Raw genomic sequence first — 5,997 nt, 5'->3', positions numbered from 1 at the left:
ATAAGGACTTGCGCGGATGAAACCGCAGGGCGCAGCTAGTAAATAATAAACAAAAATTTCGAGAAAATATTAAAGAAATGAAAAATTCAATTGGCAGACGAAGGCCGCCGCCCCAGCTAAATAAGAATTTATAGCAATAATACAAATTTATTTTTAGAGTTAATATCAGGAAAGGCCAGTTATATTAAATATAAAGTAAAGAAGTACTGTTTATTGTATAATAGCTATAGCCCGCGGCTTTACTCGTTTAATATCTGGGTAAAAAACAGGCTATTTGCTGATCGCGTGAAAGAGTAGCGAACATCCATACATACATCCATCCATACTAACATGTATTCATATCTATCTTTAATAATAGAGTAACTGTTGTGCAATATGTATTGCCCATAGATCCCAATACAACGGGTACATTTTTTTTTGCTTTGTATATTCTCTCTTTGTATCTGCGACTGCGTCAATGACGCAAAAAACACTTGGCAGATTGTGAAAATTTTCCATAATGATAGACTAACGATAAGTTCAACTCATAGGCTACATTATGTTAATAAAATAGGATTTTTTGGGGCGTTTATCATTACTTGCAATTAGGATTATAAAATTAATTCGCGAATGTATACATACAAATTAATGGACTTTTTTCCTAAAACAAACCATTGACTAGATATATCTTAAAAAACGTACAGGTAAAGTAGTAATGACGGAAAAAATTCATACTGCCTCCTTTTAAGAAATCCACTAAGTACAAAATTTGTAGATCAACGAGTAGAGAATGTAAGTATCTCTGTACTTATAGAATATTAATGTTTTATATGTCGTATATCTTTATATAGGAGCCGTTAAACCCTGTACATGTGTATTACGGGCATTAAGATAAGTGGGGTATTTTTATTGTGTTTAAAACTTCATGCGTATGATATAGTTATATTGTATATAGTCAAATCTGGAGCTAATGTTCGCAGTGCCTTGAGCGATGGCAGGCTATGTAGCCTACTGTAACTAATGGAGGTAAAGCTCGCTCTGAAACCAATTTATGCTCGTACTCAAACTACATTGTATATTATCTTAGGTGTGTAATAAACTCAGCATAAATCTAGGTATATTGCACAAATATTTACTAAATTCCTACTTTAGTAATATTAATGCGAAAGTAACTCTGTCTGTCTCTTCTTCACTGAAACCACTGAAAAAAAATTCGAAGAAATTTGGTACAGGGATAGTTTTTGAGCCGAGAAAGGACATAGGCTAGATTTATTCTGATAATCACACAGCAAGGGATCTAGGCGGGACCGTCTATATTTTCTTTCATATGCGGACCATATCCGTTGATCAAGACTTAAAGAAAAAAAGCGTTACGTTTATTATTGTGTAAATACTGTGTGTGTCACAGAAAAGCAATTGAATTTGCCTTATAAAATCTCTTTTGCACGATGAATACTAATTGTGCAATAATATACGTAGTGTTTATCCGTTTTAAGCAATTTAATCTGGTCACAAATAGAAAACGAAAGGGTTAGAAAAAGAGTTCATACTTTTAGATAAAAACATTTGAGGCTTTATGTGTCCACTACGCTTAAAAGGGCCAGACTCCAAAATAACAAAAATTTATGTTAGGGCAGTTCATAAAAAGTTGATCACCTACTTATCCTTAATGATCTGTAAAAAGGTTTCTCAAGGTAATGGCAAATTCTTCGAACATAATGTATGAGATGTGTACAGCCATAGACTCTTATCAACTAAAAAAATATCCTTTGTACACTACTGGGAGCCGTTCCCATGCAAAGGAAGTTTATCTGACAAATATATAGAATTCGCTGTTGTCTTAGGGGGATCCATTAAAACCTGTTTATTTACTAACCAGTCAAACAAAGGGGCTCAGGTTTTAACACCTACACCTATCTTGGATAATACCTACTCAACTATATTTATTTATTTCAAGAGTTATCTTATACACCTTAATTACTTTTATTCAACACTTATCAACTTTTTATAATTAGTTCGTAGTATATTTTATTATCAATGGTGTTAAAATATACTACGAACTATAATTATAACAAAATACCTACATTTAATATTTCACACATAAACCGTGCAGAAAATGCCCAAAACAATGTAATGTATGTTTGAATTGTAATTCAATCAATATAAATCTTAATAAGTTACGCTATATATTGGGTACAGTTTAAATGAAAAATTTCGCTGTAAAATATATGTCATACATTTCTTGTGTTACGTTCAAAGACTTTAAACGCTCATTGAGCCTTTTTCTTTGATGCAGCGCACTCTGTTTCTGTTCTAATCTCTTTTATCTGTAACGTGGAAGTCTCAGTAGGGATTAAACAAAGCATAAAAATATGCGATAGCAAGACATTTGATATTATTATATCTCATTTGAAAATTTACGTTTACTTATTTTTATATCAAGAAACGCTCGCCCCACAAAATTTTAAGACAACTCGTAAATCCATACAAAAGGGCTATATTTTTTATCTGCATTTTAGCAGGGTCTAAATCCTATAGAAATTGAGTCATAACAATTTTAATGGAAGAATGGAAAAGGATGAGGCGCTTTCTGGTACAATCTGAAAACACAGGCTTGTAATATGTCTGAGACGTCCGTTGAGTGAAAATCTTATAGCTTACATCGCGTTGTGGGCACGACATATGAAAGGTAGTGATTAGTAGTAGCGAAAGTCATATTTTGTCAGAAAGACCACAGCGAAATTCATGATGTGGCTGATATGCTATCAAAGAATAAAGTACCTAATACTGTCGACCTCGTTGCGTTGTGGCAGCGTAGAAAAGTCATGGCGAGTTGTGGTGTAAGAGTGTAAGAGTGAAATTTGGTTAACCGCAAGAAGAGCATTGTTTTACGTTTCGGTTTAAATATCGAGCTAGCTTCGGCACGAATTGGCCACGCACAGCCACACACCGAGGAAGGTAAAACACCCCCACAGAAGATCAGCGTGTAATATTAGTTATCATTCTAGTGTGTTAACATTCAAGTGTGTTTCGTGTCATGAGGAAGCCAGAGGCCCGTTTCCTTTTTTAACCTTCCTAGTCCTCCTGTATTCCCGTCGTCAATCCTTTCTATATTCCTCTGATTTAAAAAAACTGGCAACGGTTGTAGAGGTATTTATCTCTGTAGATGTTTATTGGAGCTGACAGTCTCTTGCCATCAATCGACCCATCAGCACAGATGCCCGTATATATAAAATAATCTGGATACCCATGTGAATTACAAGCCATTAAATACCTCTTAGAATCAAGGTAAATAGCAAACGTAAGCTAATAGAATGAGGTTAAAGTTGTAAATGCCCGATTTTCTGTCGTGTAAGCCGTTTTCAATGTTCGGCTCAGGTCTGATAGTTGGAAAATTCGCTGAATCATTGACTTTCCAATCGCCTATTCAACGTTACGTCTGATTTTTTGTCTACAGTAAGGAGAGCCGTGTTTGCTTAAAACCCATCCAAATTACATAGATTCTGGTATATAATAGGAGAATGAGAAGATTTTCATTATTAAAGAAATTAATCACTAAATGATTACCTAAAGGTAGGCGTACTTTTGCATTAAGTAATAAATCAAGATCAGTTGTTGTAACTTGTATAATATTGTAATTAAATGCTATTATGTGTATCTCTCCGTAATACTCTTGTACCTCCAGAAGGAAAGCACCCGGTCTTTTGGAAGGCTTACGTGGGGACACAGATCCAACTCGCAGAGGCCCTTTAGAGAATTTATTGTGTTGTAGGACACCAGCCGCAGCCTGCCCATGACTGCACTATAGAGATACAACCCTGACCACTAACCGATGCTAGTTTGACTATGAAACAATTTTATTCGCTACTAATATCATAAAATAATAACAACTTTCTGTGGGAGTCGAGCACACTTTGGCACGATTAGGGCCAGCTCGCCCCGGGGAATGTACCACACCCCCAGAGAAGATCGGCTTGAAAGAGTAGCATGTTAATGCTAATAATTAGTTTAAGTTATGCCAGTTAGTTAAAAGTTTGTTAAAACGGTGAAGGAAAACATCGTGAGGAATCCGGCATGTCCAAGAATCAAAAAAAAAAAAAAAAAATTCGACGAAATGCGTCATCTGCCAACCCGCACTTGGCGAGCGTGGTGGATTATGGCCTAAACCCTCATAGGAGGCCTGTGTCCCAGCAGTGGGAAAATATATGGGCTGATGATGATGATGCCAGTTAATGATGCATTACAAATAGCCTAACGTAACACAATAACTTGTGTTACGTTCGGAGAGTGAGGGACTCGCAGGCCCGTATCTTTTTCCTTACCCTTCCCAATCCTGTCCTTATTCGCTCTTAAGAGAAATTGCTGAAGTAATCAGAAATAAATACATTTATTCGGGTTCGATGACAGTGACATAACTTAAAGGGTCTTTTACGGCTTTTATAATTAAGACCAGTTTCGCAATTAACGCTTATCACGTATTTGGGAATATCTTATATAATCTTTATCTCTCTCATCTACATACTTTATGTGTATGGCCCCAGTCTAGACTTTGAGCCTCTGAATCGCTTTCATATTATTGCTGTTTATAATTTACCTCATTAAATTAGATGAGTTATAAGTATTACTCATTTATAAAATAATTAAAATATTATTTAATGAATATTTATCAGTAGCTATGTTGTTTAATAACTTAAATATTGACTCTCTATTGTTCGGGCTTTGTTGATTCAGATCCATTATTTGGTGTGGCGTGGCCGTGGCCATTGCCTGGTGTTGTTATGTTTTTTTTTATTTAAAAATTGAAACACAAAGTGACAATGCTTAAGAAACTTTATATGGGAAAAAATGCACGTAAACTGGGACTAATAATTTTTTTCGTATTCCTTATAGCCTGATGTATCTTTGGATTGGTCTTTAAAATTGATAAGTGTGTCCTTTCAAAATACTACGACTTATTTAATACAACGGCTTTATACCTATAACGAAGTTAAAAGGAAAGCTGTCACACTTATATGAATTTTTCAAGATATCGAATATTTTACTCGAAAATTTAGGATCGTAGAAATTGATGTATACTGCTAGGCGTTACTTGTATCGCGCCATTGTATTGCTATATTACTCCGATACTCTGCGTGAGGTCCAACGCACTTTTGGGCGATTTTATGCTTTTGCAGCACTGAATGTAAATTTTGTTAAAAGAAGCGTCTATTCGGTTTAGTCAATCTATTTCGTTTATTTTAAAATACTATATAGTGAGAAAAGAAGTGCATAAAAATAGAAGAAATTAAAGAACATGTTCTGGTAAATAAATTTGACTTTTGACTTTCCGTTCATCGAAATACAATAATAATAACATACATGAATAATATCATGAAAATAATTTAATTTTAATTTTCCCTTTAAGTAAAAAATCCTCTTAGGCGACACGTAATTATTAATATATTTTGCATGCAACACCATGTTTGTGACGCCGACCACAAATGAGATTGACAACATGGATAGCTTTGTTGGATGAGTAGACAAAGGATTGAAATATAAGCATCTCACTCATTATATTATTGGTTGAAGAGAAAATGTTTCTGCAGGTTCAATATACAATGTGGGGAAAAACAGATTATCTGTAAATATTAATCTATGATCGCCTTAATTATACAATAGATATTACGAAGATAGTAGAGCTGTAGAACTCAGGATTGGTTTGAGACTAATCATAAATCACGCTATTTGCTAATAATAGGCTACCTTTCTATTTCTAAATAATTCATCATGTCACATTTGAAAATAAAAATTATTGCAATGATGAAAAAAAGCCTCTTATATCTTATCGGCCGTCGAGGCATAGTATATTATACACAAATTAATAACACAGTTTAAATTGATGTAACATAATGTGACAAGTTTAGTACCCCTCGTAGGAAGCCCGTGCCTACAGTGGGAACATATAAGGGCTAATGATAATGATGGCAAGTTTAAAAATAAAGACAATTATTTCTCTTTGTTACAGTTGTTAAGAGCAAC

This window comes from Zerene cesonia, chromosome 4 (assembly GCF_012273895.1).
Source record: "Zerene cesonia ecotype Mississippi chromosome 4, Zerene_cesonia_1.1, whole genome shotgun sequence".
Classification (NCBI taxonomy): Eukaryota; Metazoa; Arthropoda; class Insecta; order Lepidoptera; family Pieridae; genus Zerene; species Zerene cesonia.
The sequence above is the reverse complement of the archived record's forward strand: the minus strand, read 5'-3'. Positions refer to the sequence as shown.